The sequence below is a fragment of the Taudactylus pleione genome, unplaced genomic scaffold (genome assembly GCF_031769625.1).
Source record: "Taudactylus pleione unplaced genomic scaffold, aTauple2 ptg000009l, whole genome shotgun sequence".
Taxonomy (NCBI): domain Eukaryota; kingdom Metazoa; phylum Chordata; class Amphibia; order Anura; family Myobatrachidae; genus Taudactylus; species Taudactylus pleione.
Genome location: NW_028284412.1, coordinates 13,528,086 through 13,549,233, shown reverse-complemented (window position 1 = coordinate 13,549,233; position 21,148 = coordinate 13,528,086). Strand labels below are relative to the sequence as shown.

At 44.5% G+C, this 21,148-nt stretch overlaps 1 protein-coding gene across 2 annotated transcripts in view; it reads right to left on the bottom strand.

Moving 5' to 3' along the window:
* Positions 1 to 21,148, bottom strand: part of ARL13A (ARF like GTPase 13A) — a 127,650-nt gene that overhangs the window by 79,789 nt on the left and 26,713 nt on the right. The window contains exon 1 of one of the 2 annotated variants that reach the window (XM_088467386.1): positions 2,022 to 2,089. The exons of the other annotated variant lie outside the window; for it this stretch is intronic. The gene's annotated coding sequence lies outside the window, so the exon portion shown is untranslated. Of the gene's footprint in view, positions 1 to 2,021; positions 2,090 to 21,148 lie in introns of those variants that run through there. 2 annotated transcript variants of the gene reach the window in all.

Below are 21,148 nucleotides of genomic sequence, written 5' to 3'. Positions count from 1 at the left end.
CTGTAACGTGGAGTTAAGATAAATTTGTGATGGTGCGGTCACCTGAGCTAGAAAGGGAACCTGTAGGAGGTGGGCAGGGGGGGAGATATGGATGGCAGTGGGGTGAAGTGACAGGGAGAGGAGTGTAGGAGAAGGGTTTGGTGGCAAGATAGTAGGACAGAGGGGGGGTAGAACAGGAAGAAAGTGGAGTAGTGGGAGAGGAGGGAAGAGTAGGCAGACAGAGGAGGGGGGAGAAGGGGAGGAGGAGGTGGAAGAGATAAGGGGGAAAGGATAAAGGTGGAAGCAGGGGGCAGAACAGAGAATAAGGTAGAGACTGATTGAAGGAGAGAGTTAAAGAAAACTTTGTCATGGTGTTTTAGAATTAAACAAGAGGAATGATTTTTAGAAATGTAATTGAAATACGAGTGCAAGAGATTTGTAGAAATGCAAGTGAAAGAACAGTGATGGTAAATATGTATGTTGATAAACACGTTTGTTATTGAGAGGATTAAAAGTGTGGATGTAATGTGTGCAGAATTTGAATAACACAGATTTTAAGCAGATAGAGGATGTGAGGCTAGGCAAGAGAGCTAAGATAAAGGACAGTGGGCCTAATTCAGACCCGCTCGCGAGCTCTGAGCGCTCGCAAGCGGGTCGATGTTGCCCAAGTGCGCATGCGCACGACGGAGGCGGCTCCGTCGTGCGCGAGACCCGAATAACGACAGCCAAGCCGTCGATATGGGTCTCGCACCAAAGGGGGCGTGCGGTCGATGGTGACTGACAGCACACCCCCTTTGGTGGGCGTGCCAGGGGCGTGGCTGCCCAGACGGAGGCATTCCCATGGGAATGCCTACCGTCTGGGGCCGGCCCCACTGACATCACTAGTGATGTCAGTGGGAGTGCTTTTGGCTCTAATAGAGCCAAAAGCACTCCAAGGCTTGTGGCAGCGAGACCCTACCGCAAGGGTCTCGTCACAAGCCCGATGGTCCCGATGGTCTTGACCATCGCGACCATCATTTTGGCCGCTCGCTATAGCTGTGGGTTGTCACCCACAGCTATGCGAGTGGCCAGGAGGCCGCTCCAAACAGTAAGAGGGACGGCCCTGATTCAGAGCGAGCGCTCTGTCAAAGCGCCCGGCTCTGAATCAGGGCCAGTGTTTCACAGAGGAAAAAAAAACTGACATGGGGACAAGGACAATAAGCATTGAGATGTATGAGAGTATCAGAAAGCCAGCATTAATAATAGCAATAGAACTGTTGTTTTCCTGTCTGGATTGAACAGGGAATCCTGGATTACAGTCCTGATTCTTTAGACCGTTGAGGTTTGTTCTTTGTTGGGTCTTATAGTTTCTTCCTTCTGTTTTCCTTTGGTTTAACGCTGGTCTAACGCTACAGTTAATGCACTTAAAAAAATCTGCACCATCCAGCTAGCTATCCAGCTAGAAACACACACTTAATGGAGCGTACACACGGTCAGATTTGTCAGACTTGTCAGATGAACGACTGAACGATTAAACGATTTGAACGATTTGGACGATTTGACCAAAGTTTTGAACGATTGAACGATTGAACGATTTTTGACTGCATTAAAATGAATGGAATCGTCCAAGTCTGACTGCAAACCCATCAGATGTCAGATATCGTTATCTGACAAACGGGAACGCGCATCGTTGATCGTCCATCGTTCAGGCATGTCAGATATGAACGATTTTCCTTCAGATATGAACGACTGAACGATTTTTAAATCGTTATCGTCCATATCTGAAGAAAAAATCTGATCGTGTGTATGCACCATTATATTGAGAAGCAGGCAAGTTTGGACACTAATTAATACAAACCACCCATTGGCCCTCCACAAGAAAGCTAGCAATAACAATGGCTAAAGTCAACAAGGAACACATACCAAACTTCTAGGACTAGTAACAAATCAGACCTTCACTACAGTCAATAGACTGAGAGAATCCTTATAATAATTTAACTAGTACAAATCATAAGGCATTAGAAACAATAGCATAAGTATTCAGTAAAGAATAAGCTAGTTACCTATAAGTAAAATAAAGCAGGCACAGGAGATGGAATACTCTGCAGTCAGATTCAATTAACTAGTACAGCTGAGGCTGGGACATACAAATACAATGCAGCAGAATATGCTGGGACCTGTAGTCGTTTACCTGTTGATTAAGGACAGAGAAGAGAGGCGGGGTCAGTTCAGTCAGGGTAAGCAGAAGAATTAACTAATAAATAATAACGCTGTTTATCTTTATAATAAGCGAGAAAGTGTGTGTGTGCCCTTTTTTGCACAGCCAGTTTTGTGCCTAGCTCCACCAAATTTGGCATGGTGGTGTAGTTTGACTGGGATTAGGTTTTTGGCTATGTTTTAAGTTAGGTCATGGAGGTCTACATGGTGCCCATCAAGTAGGCCGTAAACTCTCTGATTTAAAGTTTTTTAAGCAAGTACGCTCAGGATATCTTCCAGTGCCTAAAATTGCACTGATGTGAAGACACAGGCTGATATGTACCAGTTGGGGGGCAGGCAGAGCTCCAACAGAAGAGCAATGAGTCAGAGGATTGACTGTCACACTGCACCTGCACTGACAGTTACTAATTTCCTTCAAGTACATTTTCATATCCATGGTCTCCTATTTTGGTCTGCAGAAATTTCTGCTCAGCAACGAATTCTGTTCTGCAGTGATTTCTGAAACCGCAGTGATTTGGGAAGCTATACTGATTTCTGCCCTCTTAGTCACTCTGCTCCTGATATACCCCATTCCAACAAATCAGAGAATACACCTGCATCCACAGTCATTTACTCCTAAATTGCATTGTTATCCAGGTGAGAAAGACTTCTGTGTTCCCTGTCAATGCTTTCCCCCTTTAGTATACCTCATCACATCTCAGTCTTTAAAAGTGTGTTCCTTTTTAAGACCATTCACTGTTAAAGCACAACTAAAGACTAAAGGGGTACAGTATATTTACTAAAGTGAGAGTTTTTAGAAGTGGAGATGTTGCCCATAGCAACCAATCAGATTCTACTTAACATTTATCTAGCACCTTCTAGAAGATAATAGCTAGAATCTGATTGGTTGCTATGGGTAACATCTCCACTTCTAAAAACTCTCACTTTAGTAAATATACCCCTAAGTTTCAGAATTTCCATCAAAAAAATGATCCAGTCTGGGTCGCAGCTCCTTAGCTGCTAGAAGTAAAAGAGAGGCAAGACATGTGGAGACCTCAGAAGAAGTACAAGCAGATGTTAATAGATCAATAGAATGGGGTTACAGACGAAGACAATGTAAAAAATTAAGTCTGCAGATGTCCTTCAAGGTCCGTTCTTCAACCAGGGCAATGCCGGGTATCCCAGTTAGTATTCAATATGTCTACACTACAGAGTGCATGTACAATGAATAAATTGGTGAACATTAACATAGCAGTTTCCAGTACTCCGAACTTAGGGGGTGATTCAGCTTAGGATGGAATTGCAAAGCTGCACACAAGAAGCTCTGCAATGCCATTGTTGCAAACATGCAAATGCAGCAGGAGGTGTATGACACAACTGTAATCACTCGAGAGATGGAAAGAAAGTGCACCAGCACAGCTGCAACGTATATATATTGACATATTTCTAGTGAGAGTAAGCACAACTTAACGTAAATAAATTGTCAGATTGAATTTTTATGGATCTTATAACTTGTATTGATGTTGATAGGCAATGTAATATTCAAATGTTAGAGAAAAAGTGTAATTCAAGGCACCTATGGGTATATTTTCTAAAGTGCAGGTTTTTAGAAGTGGAGATGTTGCCCATAGCAGGGCTGGCTCCAGGGGTATATACAATGGAAGAAAAAGACACACCAGCACAAAAAACTAGGGTAGTGAAAATAAATTATTAATAAAAATAGTCCAATAAAAAATGTAAAGAAATAGTTCATATTAAAAAGTCCATAATGAAGGAGGGTATAATAAAATTCCCAGGTTATTGATCGTGGATCAGTCTTCAGATTTCCCTTACGACAAATGTGGAAACATGGAACATAGAAGAAGATCCACTATAGTGTATTACCATTTATTATGGATAAAATTTCACATAAAACAATCTATAAAACACCAGACATTTGATAAAATAAAAGGCATTTAGGGGTAGCCACGGCCTGTGTAAGATCAGTATTAAGTGCCCCACCACGCATGACCGAAAAGGGAGGCGTGGTCTAATTATCATAAGCCACAACCACTAATGATGCTATTTGGGGGCGTGCCTGTATGGCATGCCTCCCGTGTAACGTCAGGCTGGAGTGCGACCATTAATGGGTGCGTTGTCTAATTACCATAGGCCACATCCCCCTAAATTACATTATTTAAGTGCGTTCCCGAATGGCATGCCTCCCGTGTAATGTCAGGCTGGGGTGAGCCCAGCACTCCGTCACTAGCTGGTCTTCCCCCAGCCCTCTCCCGGCACTGAATGGATGCTGCGCACATGCGCACAGCAGCCATTCAGCTACTCTGGGGTCCGGCACTGCCGGCGGTGGGGGTGCCCAACCTCCCGACAAGACCACCTGCGGGACACTTCGGCCCATGGGTGGAACAGCAAGACAGTGCTGTCACGCTGAAATCGGGATGTTGGGAGGGGTGCGCCCTCTATGGAGTGGCGCCCCTGTTCGTCAGCACTGGTCGAACATGCCTCAAGCCGGCTCTGGCCCATTGCAACCAACCAGATTCTGGTTTTGTCAGTTTACTGTCCACAGGAAAGGGAAACTCTCACCTCTCTGTAAAGTAAACATTTAGCACTGTCCAAGGTTGAGACTCCACTGGAGTGACCCAGCACCAGACCGAGCCCAGACTTACCTAGTGAGGTATCACAACTGAAGTATGAAGTGAAGGCTGAACTGTTTAGGGAATGTTTGGAAGGAAGAAGCGAAGGAAAAAAAAAAGTAAAAGACAATATTATAATCAATGGGCAGCGGGCCTGATTCAGAGATGTACGTTAATTCGATGATTAACGTACATCTCCAATGTTGAGAGGGTCTGCGTCTGCACAGGACACTTTCTGTGCATGCACAGAACGGGTCTGTGATCTCTCTTGCAGACCACCCCAAGCATTATGGGGCGTAGTGGGGGCTTGCCTGGTCATCGTTCCCGGAATATAGTGGCATGTCGTCCCCGTTTTCTGGAAAAGACAAAGCCAGGGTCTGTGTTGGTGGATGCAGCAAGCTTTCCTAGCCTCGGCTGAGCAGGTCGTTGCTCATTCTGAGTAAGCCTAAAGGTGAGTACACATTAGGCAATGTCGACTGATTCGGCAGACATATCGCCGACATCGATCAGTGTGTGTGTACGCACTATGTCGGCCCATGTGCACTCCCACAGTTGTTCATCACATTGACAGATCTGCCGTACATGCAGCTCAATCTGTCAATGTAGTGATCTATGCCACGCAGGTTAATGTAGCCAGTACCCGACATATCGGGCGGTTGGTGTAATGTGTACAGGCCGCCCAATATCACACACATTGGTAAGTGTGTACCCAGCTTTACTCAGATTGGCAATGACTGTGAAAAGTGTCTTGGTTTTTTCTTCCATATTATTTTAGCAACACTTGCACTTCCTCATCATTATCAAAGTTTATTTATAAGGCGCCACAGATTTTGCAGCGCTATACAGAGTAAGACAGGTACATTGTTTCCCTTTATGTTGTAAGCAAAATAGTGTATGGGGGCAAAAAATGACCAAATGGCAACGCATACATACAGATCTGCATAATAATATACATAAAAATTACACATAATCAGAAAAAAAATAAAAGGATGATATTTTGAATCTTGGCAGAGGATCTCCACTGGTCTGTTGCTCCCATTCAGGCTTTAGTAACAGCCAGGTGGGACGAAACTCCACCCTATTTTTATTGCACTTTTGCTACAATACAACGCTGCTTTGGCTTTCTTCATCATTATTGCTTATTATTGATTATATGAATCAGACAGTGCTTGACGATAATGAGGGAATACTGAGTGATGTTTTATGCATTTGCCTACTAGAGAACAAGTTATAAACAGCTTTTACTTGCTTTGAATCTGTTTTCATTAATAATTATATAAAGGGTGTCAATCAGGCAAAGACTGACAAGAGCCAGTTGCTCCAAACTTTACATTAACTAACCGTTTTATTAAGTTAACTTAAAATTAAATCTATATACTGTACATTTTTTTGCATTTTAACAGTGTTAATTTTACTTTTAAGGCAAACAAACTAACCAATAAATAAGCAATGTGGGAGAAAGCTAAATGGTATTTTTGGTACAGTCCAAAGAAATGCTGTAATAATAACCATAGAAAAGAACAGCTTTAAAATGGACAATTGTAGTTTCACAACTCCTGGGGGGAAATGTAATGGACTGTGCTTTGCACCAAATTTCTAGAAAACAATTAATATAAAACACAAGCTGCCACAACTTGTACATTGGACCTGATTCAGACCCTCTCGCTATGATGCATTCATAGTAGTGCAACCTTATTCACATTACACTACACATAGTGTCCCTTCCTTATTCACGTTACAGCATGCAGTAATACCCCTTCAGCAGCACCTCCCAGACGCAGTAAGATCTATCCAGCAGGCAGCACCTCTCTGCCCATTGCCCATCAGCACCTGGTCCCCAGGCAGCACCTCTCAGACTCAGGCAGATCTATCCAGCAGGCAGCACCTCTCTGCCCAGTGCCCGTCCCTCTCCCAGCTGAGCTAACATACTTAGAGGTCTATTTACTAAGCAGTGTTCGGAGACAGAGTGAAAAGTGATAAGGTGCCAGCCAATCAGCTCCCAACTGTCATTTTTCAAACACAGCCTGTGAGATGGCAGTTAGGTGCAGATTGGCTGGCACCTTATCACTTTTCACTCTGTCTCCTAACACTGTTTAGTAAATAGACCCCTATGAGACAGACTCTAGTATGACCGTCTGTCTCTTCTTCAGCCAGGCCTGGGAGTGGGACCATCCCTGCTGCAGTGGCTTCTCTTGATGCCTGGATGATGGGTGCTGGGCGGTGGTGGCTAATGGAGGTGGAGCCATGAGTTGTCACTCACGACTCAGCTCTGCAAAGGCCCATGGTAGGAGTGGCTGTGGCTGGGCATGCTCAACATGCCCTCCTATGGCCATCTTACTTGTATCCAGAATGAGCTTCTGCACATGTGCAGAATCTCATTCTGACCGCTACGCTGCCCAATTGAGCTGATCGCGGTAGTGGCAGGCGGTGTGACAGCTGTCACCATGCCCGGCTGGCAGCGCTGTCAATATGGCGCAGCCGCAGAGCCGCGGGATGCCGCTAAGATAGGGATGAGCAATAAGTGGCCCATCCCAGCATGCACTGCCTCAGTTTTGCTATTTAGCCATGCTAAAAATGTTGCAGTGCATGCTGGGATTGGTAGTTCAACAACAGCTGGAGGGCCACTTATTGCCCACTCCTGCTCTAGGCCATTCCAGATGCCCTAGGCATTTGCCTAGGATGCCTATGTCTAGGGCCGGCTCTGTGCAATACCGTCCACATCTGAATCAGACCCTACTGGAGAGTGCTAAGGATCCATCTCCCAGTACCTTTTGCAAAACACTATCTGCAGATGGCGTTAGGTACCAGGGTAACTACCAGAGCCAAGCTCCGGGATGCATCACATTCTAAAGCTTGGTAAGTTTGTCCAGAAAGCTTTTGTAATTGAAAATGGGAGATTGCAGCAGATATACCCGATATCTGCTGCGGGTCCCCTGTAGATACATTTGTGGGATACTTATTATTTGCGGGTACCCCCCCCCGAAAACTTTTTTTTTTGCTATTAAAAAAGTTAACAAAATACATGTAGTGAACACCAGCAGGTATAATGTATCAGGGATGCTGAAATCCCAGAGACTAATGGTGCCTTTTATACCAGACATATTTTTCACTATGAATACACAGCTGCAATTTAATGAAGTTACCACCGGATGGCACTGAATGAAAATATAGGGTCTAGTAGGTTGCATATTTCTTTACCTTTATTATTATGAAAGCACCAGCACAGTCTGCTTAGCAGTTATATGAGACTTTTGGACCACTTAGAATGCAGATTTAATTGTAAAAACACTGTACAGTATGCTTGGTACTATTAAGTATAACAAATGCATGGGAAACATAGACATTGCACTGGTGCTCAGGCTGATCCTGATTAAGGGCCTGATTCAGCAAGGAATGCAGTTGCTTATATGCACGCAATCGGTCGATTAATTCGCACTGCGCATGCATTGCAGTGCGCATGTGCAAGCCAGACACTGTGGGTCTCATTCAGACCCGCACGCAAGTGCCGATGTGCTCAGAAGCGGGTCGATGTAGAGGCCCTGCGCACGCGCAGCGGACAAACTGCGTATGCGCAAGCCCCGGAGCGAGAGAGAAATTCTCTCGCTCCGAGGCTTACTAAAAAAGGGGTGGCTGTCGATGGTGATCGACAGCTCGCACCGTTTTGTAGGCGGGGCGGGGGGGGTAGCTTGCCAAATGGAGGTGTTCCTGACGGAACGCCTGCCGTTTGGGGGCGGCCCCACTGACATCACTCGTGATGTCAGTGGTGAGCTTCCGGCTCTAATAGAGCTGAAAGCTCAATGGGGCTTGCGGCAGACGAGGTCCTACCACAAGGGTCTCGTCGCAAGCCCCGATGGTCGTGATAGTTTTGAGTCAGACCATCGCGACCATCAACCTGGCCGCTCGCTAAAGCTGTGGGTGGTCACCCACAGCCTAGTGAGCGGCCAGGAGGCCGGGCCGAAAAATAGATGCTGCCGCCCTCATACAGAGCGAGCGCTCGCATTTTGCGCCTCTGAATGAATTCTTGTGAGCGGAACTGCAATCGCAGAGACCACGCAGTCCCATGGCAGAGTGATTGACAGGAAGTGCTATTTGTGGGTGGTCGGCCGAACTCAGGTGTGCCAGTGCGTTTCAATGCTGTTGCAGGGGCGTGCATAAATTATCCACTGCGATACCAGATGCTGCCTGAGGCGTCATAGCGTGCACAAAAGTAAGCAATTCCTGAGCAAGGTCTGGGCTTCCCTAACTGTCCGATGTTACCGATTGTTTCTCTATGTTGTCAAAGTATACGGACTTGGCAATTTTTTACACGATTTGCCCAATTCTGACGAATCGTGACGACAAATCGTGTAAAATATGCCCAAATCGTGAGTTTCCACTCACAATGACGATGTGCATACCCGCTGGTCGTACATCGCATCTTCAGATCTGCCATGCTATAGGGCAGATTTGCCAACCGCAGTCACAATGCACTGGAATAGTTAGGAGGCACGATAGATTGTTTGTCACATTGGACAGTTTTTTAACACCAAATCGTGCCCACGACTGCCGGGGAGCTGCTGGGGAGAGTTCAAGGGGAATTCAGACACATTGTCGGATCGTGAGCACATCACCAAGTGTGTAGGCACCTTAAGGTTAAGTGGGCGTCTTTATGTCAGGCTGCGATCACAATGTGAATGCAAACAATTACACGTCACCGCTGACATTAGCAACTGCGTTGCGTGCTTATAAGCAGAATAGCAATCCATACAGAATTAGGCCCTAAGTTCCCACAGGCTCTAGGTAAGATACTGGTTTTGAGTCCCCCTCTTCCTTTCAGTCCATTCTGCTCTATTCACTTACAAACACTGATCATTATACAAAATATGCACCAAAATAGCAAACCTAATACAGATTGGGCCTGATTCAGAGTTGAACCATACTTAACTAACACTTTTATTTTCCTACCTGGGAGTTGCCCAGAGAGGAGATACAGATGAGAGGGGCGGTAGACTATTTGCAGTATATTTAACTAGGGGACAGGGCCAAATGCCAATTCTCATAGACTTGTGTCATTAGGAGTACATAAACTACTAAGTGAACAAGAAACTAGTAACTTACAGTACATTACAGTGCAGGATATGGCTTATATACTAGAGATGTGCGCTGACCCCCGTGTTTTGGTTTTGGATCTGAATTGGTTTTGTCAAAACCGCCCTTCCGTGTTTTGTTTTTTTGTTTTTGTTTTTTTTTGTAAAAAAATCAGGAAGGTATATTAGTGAACAGACCTTCTCCTCCCCCCCCCCCCCCCCTTATTTCCCCCCTTTATTTTGCTTCTATAATTTGGAAAATTTTTATATTACTGTAAGATTTGTTATGATTACAGCAAATTATGTTGACGACTTAATTGAGTTTGTCTTGCTATTTGAACTCTCTATGTTTTGTGATTACTCAATTTTACCTATGTGCAGCAATTGATGTATGTAAAAGATTCTTTTTCTCAAAAAAAGATTTATAAAAACAACAGCTAAAATCACAAAAAACGGGCCTGTTTTGTTCCTACAGTATTATTAACCTCATTAGCATTTATTTCCACTCGTTTCCAGTAAATTTTGACCACCTCACAATATTGATTTTTTTTCATCTAGTTAAGGGCCAAAAGGTTGAAGTAAGAATAGTTGATACTTGATAATTGGTGCAGCCACAGGCAGCACCCCTGCACAGCTACGTTGTTGATAAGTGCGGCTAACGAGGACACACACACAGAAAAAAAACACTTTGATTAATTTTGGGGGGGGGGTTTTACACTGGGGGGAGAACACCCCTGATCAAGGCAGCAGCCCCTTGATAAACGACACAGGCAGCACCCTTGCGCAGCTACATTGTTAATAAGTGCGGCTAACGCGCACACACACAGAAAAAAAACACTTTGATTAATTTTTTTGTTTGTTTTTTTTTACACTGGGGGGGAGAGCACCCCTGAACGAGGCAGCAGCCTCTTGATAAACGACACAGGAAGCACCCCTGTGCACCTATGTTGTTGTTAAGTGCGGCTAACGCGCGCGCACACACACAGAAAAAAAACATTTTGATTAATTTTTTTGGGATGTTTTTTTCAACATTGGGGGGGGGGGGAGAGAGCACCCCTGATGGACAGACCACCCCCTGGACAACACAGCAGCACCCCTTTATGGACTGCAGTGACGCAGGAGCCACTGAAGCCCCCCTCTTCTGTCAGCACAGCTCCTATAGACATAGAGTGGACAACAGCACAGCCCTGGACAACAGCCAGCCAGCCCCTATGGCAGGGGTTCCCAACCATGGTCCTCAAGGCACACTAACAGTACAGGTTTTAGGGATAGCCTTACTAGAGCACAGGTGACTTAATTAGATCCTCAGTTATTTTGATGAAACCATCTGTGCACAATCATGGATATCACTAAAACCAGGACTGTTAGTGTGCCTTGAGGACCGTAGTTGGGAATCACTGCCCTATGGAATACAGCCAGCCCCTATGACAAGTGACAACAGCAGCAAGCCCCTATGCACAGAAAGTCAGCAACAGCACAGCACAGCTGCTATGGACAACAAGAGCACAGACCCCCCCTTGCTTCCTCTTCACTCTACACAGCCGGAATGAAAATGGCAGCGAGCGCGGAACCTTTTATACAATCCAAAACCTGCGAGAATCCGAAAGCAGGATGATGACATTTTGCCTCACTTTGAGATCCGGGTCAGGTGGGAAAACCCAAGCCGGCTTGGATCAGACTCGGATCTGCAAACTTCGGGTGGGTTCAGATCTTTGAGATCCGAACCAGCTCATCTCTATTATATACAGTACATGCGGAAAGTATTCACAACGCTTCACTTTTTCCACATTTTGTTATGTTACAGCCTTATTCCAAAATGGAATGAATTAATTTTTGTCCTCAAAATTCTACACACAATACCCCATAATGACAACGTGTAAAAAGTTTTTTTGAGATTTTTGCAAATTTAATAAAATAATAAAAAAAACACTAAGAAATCACATGTACATAAGTATTCACGGCCTTTGCCATGAAGCTCAAAATTGAGCTCAGGTGCATCCTGTTTCCACTGATCATCCTTGAGATGTTCCTACAGCTTAATCTGAGTCCACCTGTGATAAATTCAGTTGATTGGACATGATTTTGAAAGGCATACTCCTGTCTATATAAGGTCCCACACTTGACAGTGCATGTCAGAGCACAAACCAAGCATGAAGTCCAAGGAATTGTCTGTAGATCTCCAAGGCAGGATTGTCTCAAGGCACAAATCTGGGGAAGGGTACAGAAAAATATCTGCTGCTTTGAAGGTCCCAATGAGCACAGTGGCCTCCATCATCCATAAATGGAAGAAGTTCGGAACCACCAGGAATCTTCCTAGAGTTGGCCGGTCTTCTAAACTGAGTGATCGGGGGAGAAGGGCCCTAGTCAGGGAGGTGACCAAGAACCCGGTGGTCACTCTGTCAGAGCTACAGCATTCCTCTGTGGAGAGAGGAGAACCTTCCAAAAGGACAACCACCTCTGCAGCAATCCACCAATCAGGCCTGTATGGTAGAGTGGCCAGACGGAAGTCACTCCTTAGTAAAAAGCACATGGCAGCCTGCCTGGAGTTTGCCAAAATGCACCTGAAGGACTCTCAGACGATGAGAGACAAAGATTGAACTCTTTGGCATGAATGCCAGGCGTTATGTTTGGAGGAAACCAGGCACCACTCATCACCTGGCCAATACCATCCCTATAGTGAAGCATGGTGGTGGCAGCATCATGCTGTGGGGATGTTTTTCAGCGGCAGGAACTGGGAGACTAGTCAGGATAGAGGGAAAGATGAATGCAACAATGTACAGAGACATCCTGGATGAAAACCTGCTCCAGAGCATCTTGACCTCAGACTGGGGCGACGGTTCATCTTTCAGCAGGACAACTACCCTAAGCACACAGCCAAGATATCAAAGGAGTGGCTTCAGGACAACTCTTTGAATGTCCTTGAGTGGCCTAGCCAGAGCCCACACTTGAAAGATTGAACATCTCTGGAGAGATCTGAAAATGGCTGTGCACCGACTGTTCCCATCCAACCTGATGGAGCTTGAGAGGTCCTGCAAAGAGGAATTGGCGAAACTGCCCAAACATAGGTGTGCCAAGCTTGTGGCATCATATTCAAAAAGACTTGAGGCTGTAATTGCTTCCAAAGGTGCATCAACAAAGTATTGAGCAAAGGTTGTGAATACTTATGGTAATGTGATTTCTTAGTTTTTTTTTTTTTTTTTTTTATTAAATTTGCTAAAATCTCACAAAAAAACTTTTTACACGTTGTCATTATGTGGTATTGTGTTTAGAATTTCGAGGACAAAATTAATTTATTCCATTTTGGAATAAGGTTGTACAAAACATGAAAAAAGTGAAGCGTTGTAAATACTTTCTGGATGCACTGTACATTGCTGCAATAGCGATTAAAACACTCACAATTGACAACAGGGAGTTAGCAGTCAAGTGTTAGGTGCCCTTGTGGGGAGTAAGGAGTAGAAGAAAGTGTAAAGAGAAGCACACGAGGGAAGAGGTCCCTGCTCGTGAGAGCTTACATTCTAAAGGGGAGGGGAAGGCAGACAGGCCTGACACAGAAGGGGTAGATAGGGAGGAAAGAACATGAAGTGGGTTAGGATGAGATCCGGAAAGCACTGATAAGTAGTGGGTCTTGAGAGCCCGTTTGAAGACTTGTAGAGAGTTGGAGAGTCTGATACGGAGAGGGAGAGAGTTCCAAAGGTAGGGAACAGCATGGCCAAAATCTTAGAGGCAGGAGTGGGAGGAAGTAATCAGTTGGCAAAGGGAGGCGGTATGCATTTGCTGAGCAAAGTGGATGGGTGGGAGTGTGAAGGGAGATGAGGTCAGAGATGTAAGTGGGAGAGGATTGGGTGAGGGCTTTGTAGGAGAGTGTAAGAACCTTGAATTGACATCTGAATGTGAGCCAGGGTAGGGCTTGAAGGAGAGGAGAAGCAGATGTAGAATGTCTGGAGAGTAAGATGAGCAAAGCAGCAGCATTGAGGACCAATTGTAGTGGAGAGAGGTGGGAGACTGGGAGGCCAGATAGGAGAAGGTTACAGTAGTCCTATCTGAAGATGACAAGCTAGTGGATGAGAATTTTAGTAGCATCCAGAGTGAGGAAGGGTCTAATCCTAGAAATATTTTTGAGATGGAAACAGCAGGATTGCGAAAGGGGCTGAATATGTGGTTTAAAGGAGAGGGAGGAGTCTAGGATAACTCCAAGACAGCACACTTTGGGGCTAGAGGAGATAGTTGTGCCATCAATAGATAATGAAATTGTGGGAAGTGAGGTAATGGAAGAGGGTGGGAAGATGATCAGCTCAGTCTTAGAAATGTTACGTTTAAGAAAGCGCTGGGACATCCAGGAAAAGTTAGCAAAGAGACAGTTAAGGCACACATCCACTAGACGATGAAATTGAGCTATTGACCGATAACGATATCATTATCATTCAATAATCATTTGAAAATTGTTTGAAAAGATGTCTAAAACGACCAGCGATGCGCGCTCCCGCTGGTCGTTTAGACATCTATCATCGGTATAACATGTTGTACAACCTGATGATAACATCAGGTTCAACATGTTATCAGATGATTGATGTACCTACACTGAACGATTGCTCGTTCAGTGTAGGCACAGCGTTCAGTGTTTGTACACTGACAAACGACTGCACGATTAGAATGTTGTAATCGTGCAGTCGTTTGCCTTACTTCTAGTGGATGTGTGCCATTAGAGATACAGGTGAGGAGAGAGGGGTAGAGGTCAGGGGTGGAAAGGTACATTTGAGTATCATCAGCATAGAGATGATATTGGAGGTCAAAAGAGTTGATGAGTTCACCTAAAGAGGATGTATATATGGAGAATAGGAGAGGTCCAAGAACAGAAACTTGGGGAACTCCTACTGTTATAGTGGAAGTGGGGGAAGAGGAGTCATGAGAGGAGACAGAGAAGGAACGATCAGAGAGGTAGGTGTGAGATTGTGAATTTACATTTCTTGTTTATATATTGTCCAAGTTTTCTGGTTTTTGGATGTTTTGAAGTTAGAGTGGTCTCCTGCTGTTTGACTTCTAATAATCAGTAGATTATTGCAAACATCAGAATAAACTTGCAGCAATGCTTGGTTTTGATTTACCTAATAATCAGTACATTATTGCAAACATCAGAATAAACTTGCAGCAATGCTTGGTTTTGATTTACCTAATAATCAGTAGATTATTACAAACATCAGTATAATAGGTGCACAAATCCAATTTCATATGGCTGACATTGACCATGTTGACATTCATAATGTCGACATCATGTTGATATTGGTCAACATGTAGACAGACACCATGTCGTCATCTAAAATGATGACATTCTTAAAATGCTGACGGTTAGTTGCTGGGGGATGTTAGAGATAGGCACTAGAGGGAGGGTTAGGGACAGAATATTTACCAGAACACTGCTCCTCAGAGCAGCGGGTAAGCAGAGGAATAGATGCCGTGCGTATGCGCACAGCATCTATTCACTAGTGTAAGGCGAGCCTGGGGGCTGCCAAGCATCTCAGAGTGTCCTGGGCATGCCCCCACAGTGACATAAACAGGGGTGCTGTGAGGTTCCGCTCTGATTACCCAAGCTTTAAACTCCAACCCCTTTTCAGGCGCACGCCTCTGTAGCATGCAAAATGTTCCACTTCTTGAGACTTAAAAGTTGGGAAGTATGCAGTTATGTACACACCAGTGGAATCCCTATCACTACAGACAGCCCAGTTGCTTAAACATTAGTATGGTTTATTGAAAGATATGTGATGTACAGCCATACTCACTGTGATACACTGGTTATAATAGGGCTGAGCTTGAGCGGAGAGGGGTGCTGGGTGTCACCAGCCGGTAAAATCATATTCATTATATAACCATAATAGTCATTACATAGCTTAGTGCCAGAATCTTCTGCAAATGTGCGGGTCTCCGCGAAAATGGCACCTGAGCCGTTTTCCCTGGGACAGCAGTACTGCGCATGCGCGAGTCATCGGGAAAATGGGTGCCGCCATTTTCCCAGTGATTTTTGCTGCTCTGCAGTGCCGTCTCAGCACTGCAGGGCAGCACTACAGACAGGTAAGTATAAGACTATATGGGTGCAGGGTGTGCGGTGTGGCCCCTATCGATTCCTACCTATCTATACCTTCTAAAACTGATTCCTGCCTATACCTTTTAAACAATATTCCTTCCTATACCTTCTAAAATTGTGGCTATTCAGCGTAATGAGTCGCACAATAAATAAATGCTTTCAGACTTTGAATGTGGTTCCAAAGCACAAAAAGATATTATTCAATATAAAAACAGATGGTTACACATTGAGATCTAAATACAATTAGCGCAACTAAATCATACAGACCCAAGGTACAATTGTTACATATGCACGCACTCTGGGCCCAGATACCGGCATCAGCATTAGAAACCTCCGTCAACAGCACAGCAAGAATTCTCAAGACTGGGGTTAGAGAGCGCACATATACTGTATACTCTTGCAGGGATAGGCAATACAATAGACAAGTTTGACATGATTCTATTGGTTCTTCTTAAAGGTGCTTTTGTTACAGGATAGTTCATAGGTCAATTCAAATAGACACAAACAGCCTCCAACCGCCCTTTGTGTCCTTTTTCCCGCTGCATGCTAATCTAAGCTGCTAACATTACAGAGTACATTTTAATGTTTTAACTCTCTATAGTCCATAGTTTGCAGACGCATGTTCCGATCCTCTCACCGATGATACCGGAAATCTGTTGAGACACAGTGGATCAGTACAACACCAAACACGATCTGCTTACCATGTACTAAACCTTAGATATCAAATAATCTTTATTTCACAACATTAATAATTACTGAATAAACCTTGAATATTACACTTTAATACTAGGGAACCTTTTATGTAAGTGTGCAGTGTGTAAGTATTGGGGAATAGGGAAAAGATGCTAGTTAGCGCTGTGCGACTATGTTTTGTGGGGTACATTATGGTACGTGTTTTGCAGGGATAATCATTTTATATGTTTTAGTGACTGTCTGTAATTACATGGTGAGGACTTTTAACTTCTTTCTATTGCGTGGGAATCGCACAACGCTAAATAATAGCATCGCCGTATGTACTTATAATGGTGTGTTTCACTAAAATGGCACTGGGTGGCCAGTCGCAAAATGGCGTCTCATTGCCATTTGCAAAATGGCGCCACGCAGATATAATTTTAAACCGATCCTATCTGAGCCAATTATCCGGCTTCGACACCCCCCTGGACCCAGGGGCCCGTGTGCACCACACACCCTGTACCCATTATAGATATGCCCCTGGGCATAATCCACCAAGTGAAAATGCAACACTAAATGCAACCTTCAGAGGGGACCGGACCAGGCTACTAGTAGGTAATACCACTGTATACACCTGAAATCCGGGATCGCTCAGCTTACCTAGATCGCCACAGCTGGAACATTACATTTACCATCAGCAATAATACCACATATATAATAATAAGCACATATATACGGAGCCAAAAGGAATACTGGGCCTGATTCAGACCCGGACGCTATTTGTGGCCGCTCGCTCTCAAAAAGGGGCCGGATATTTAAATTAAGCGCTCGCTCTTTGCGGTGTGAGGACGCCTCTATGTCTGTGCGAGCGTCCGCTAAATGCGCTCGCTATTTTTTCAAGACGCCCCTTTGCCGTTCGCATATCACGTCATCTCCTGTTTTTATTAGATTAATCGGGAACATCGAACGGCATCTGAACTGCTCGCAGCGCTTGAGGTAGGAATTACTTCCCGCAATCACTGCGAGCAGTTCAGGATAAAAGACAACCAAGTGACGTGATCGATGACGCTCCTTTGCTAATTATGCACTCCCATTAAACGCCGTTTTGACCGTTGGGCACGCCTGCGTTCGCACAACCACTCCCCAGTTTTCAAGCACCTTCCCCTGTTACCACCCACAAACGGCACATTCTGTCACTCAAAATAGCAGCCCCTCTGTGTTTTACGAGCGCACGATTTCTGACCGCAATTACTGGTTTGCGCACGCTCATTGCGAACCATACGCATGCGCAGTTGTGCGACCATTGCTCAGAGTGAGCGTGCGGACACTTACGAGTGGGTCTGAATCAGGCCCACTGTCCCGATCCAGAATGTGTGGACTCTTCATGAACTACATCTTATTACTGTGGAGTTCTTCATATTTCATTCTATAGGAGTGTCGAAACCCATTAGAAATACACCACTTTAAAAACTACATATTATTTTTTAGGTTCATAAATATTTTTACAGAGCACTTTGTATTTTGATTGCCATCACTTTATCCTATCAGCCTCCAATACTCAAAGGATAGAATGTTATTAGCTATTGCTTTACTGCACTAATTACTGAAGCAAGCATATACATGTGAAAAAGATATGTGATATATACAAGGATTCATATTTATTGGATTCAAATAATATATTGTTATTTGAATTGCATATTGTACTGATGGTTCTTAGGGGGTGCCCCCAAATATTTTTTAATATGAACATTTTATACATATGCCTTGCAAATAAAAAAAACATAATTTATTGTAATATTATCCCATTTTGTGAGATTTTACATAAAAAGACCTTACCCTAACATTGCAGCTTAGGGTTAAATTATTTTTCATGAGGATATATATCTAGAGATTTATCTGTAGATATCTATATCTATAAATATAGCTATATCTATAAAACCACACCATTAGCAGTATAATCCCTGCCCCAGGTCAGCATGTCTACCATATTACTTGACTTGAGTCACACAATTTTTACTGCGACACACACTGTCAGTCTGTGTGACTGACACACTGACTGTGTTATAGCGCCTTACCAGCAGGTCAGCCAGGCAGCCCAGGAGGTATGTGGATACCCTTCCCGACGATGGCGACTGGCAGGGCGGGCGGCAGGTTCTGCCGCCCCCAGCCCACAGCACTGAAAGATGGGCGCTGGCGGCCTGGCGCTAATGTTCTTCCGCGGGTCGCAGCTCCTCTCCCTCTCTCCTCGGCTGTGCGTCCAGCCCTAGCCCTGTTTGCGTGATGCGCCTGCGACATGAAGTCACATCGCCCCTTACGAGCAATCGGACAGCCGTCCATTATAACCACAGTGCAGCTGTATCACAGTGACACAGTTTGCCTGTGGCTTGCCTCTACTGCATTGTTTTATTAAATAATAAATTAGGAAGGTCGCAGCCAGGGCGCCCTCCACTATGTGGCGCCCTACTCGGCTGCGTACCTTGCGTAATTATAGAAAAACGGCCCTGAATAGATGGCGTGTGCAGGCGCACAGCATCTGTTCACTACGGGGAGAGCCTGGGGGCAGCTCGGCATAACACGCCCCCTGAGTGTTTAAAACAGGCTTGCCAACCCTCCCTCATTGTTAGGGAGACTCCCTGAAATAGTAGCGATCTCCCTGTCTCCCTGAAGAGTCTGCCAATCTCCCTGATTGTGCCTTACCCACATTATGTATCTGAGATATATACATTCAAATGTGATCATTAGTATAATTTCCCTGCATATGTTATAAGGCACAATGATCCCTATGGCTACATGTATTTTTTGAAAAGTATTAGTGTGTTTTCATCAACAAATAGATTTTACTAACTGCTTTGGGTCTCGTTTACATTTGGATGTGTCAGTATTATGGCACGCCTCTCACATGTAGCAGTACACGTTCGCTTTACCGCCACGCTCATAGGTGTTTCTATCACAATCTCCCTGAAATGGTTTTTCAAAAGCAGGCAAGTATGGTTTAAAATGGAGGTATGTTGTGAGAACACACCACTTCACCGCACGGCCACTCCCCCTATATGGGCATGCGCACCTGTGATGCATGGGGGTCCTGCTTCTCCAATCATTTAACGATAATCGTTTGAAAAAATCGTTCACTTTCTGAGTGAAACGATGAACGATAATCATTCATGCGCGTTCACGTGTGTGGTTTGTAGTTCAGTCAGACTTGTCAACTCAATGATCTTCATTAAGGGAATATGCAAAAATCGTTTGTAGTTAAAAAAAAATCGTACATTACACTTTAAAAAAATCTGACAGATAATCTGACAGAAAATCGTTCATAAAATCATTGGTAACAAAATCGTTGTGTGTGTATGCAGCTTTAAGGAGCGTACACACAAGACGATATGCTCCCTGAGCGATATCGTCTAGTGTGTCCCCAGCAGGGTGTGCTCAATGTCGTTCATGACATTGACGATATAATTTACGATATCGTTCAGCGCCGGGCTCTCTCCCCCATTCCCCAACATGCTGCAACCTGACGACATCGTCAGGTTGGCCTACATGTTTATTTGATGAACGATAATGACGAACGACCCGCGGGAACGCGCGTCGTCGTTATCCTTCATATTTTTGATGTTGAAAATGGACGATTAATTTGTATTGAATCTGCTACACTTGTTGCTAAAACTGGTTTTACACTGTTCTTCAGTGCAGCATGTTTAACAAGCCACAGCATGTTTGCAGCACTCTGATCTCTGTGTCTTATTGGGTGTGACTCGATTAGCCTTAATACACAGCTGGTACTGTCCATTAAAGTCTCAGGAGCTGTTTAGTTTTGTGGAATATTCTATCCTCTCTGCAAAGTAAAGGTGCCCATGCATCAGCAATCGATTGTGGCAATTCTGCAATTTGCAATTGATTGTGTATAAAAATCTGCAATGTATGGGCTTCAAAGATCACAGATTGCAACCAAAAAGTGATTGGAATTGTTAAATCAGATTGTCCAACATGTTGGATTTCACAGATGGACTGGGGCTGTAGATTGCTAGTGTATGGCCATGATCAGCAGATTTGCAGACCGTTACTAGTAAAATAATAGGCCTTTCAAGATTGGCAGATGTGTTTGCTGCAATCAATCTGCAAATCACTGAAAAAGATCTGTAATGTATGGGCCCAGATTGCCAGATTGGGAAATCCGAAAATCGGGCAATAAATCTTCAATTGTGGTTTTCAGATTGCTGATGTATGGGGGCCTTAAGACCACCAGAGATGTACGGGTCTGCATTTTATAGTGGTCTCCAGATTATAGCTAGCATTCTTCAGTGCTCTCTAGTATGCACTCACAAATTTTTGGGTAGTCCCCTGGACTCCCAGAAGAGGGGGTGGATCTCCCACATCGTGTCCACTTCCTAGTGATGGGAAGAATAATTCCTGGAAAAGTAGGTGCTTAGGGAGGGGGTGGGGCCAATATGACGAGATAGAATGAAATGCACATCATTTTAGCCCTCCCATCGGACCCATGATTTACTGCATTATGCGACAGGGTGGGGACTAAGAGGCATATTCAGTTAGGT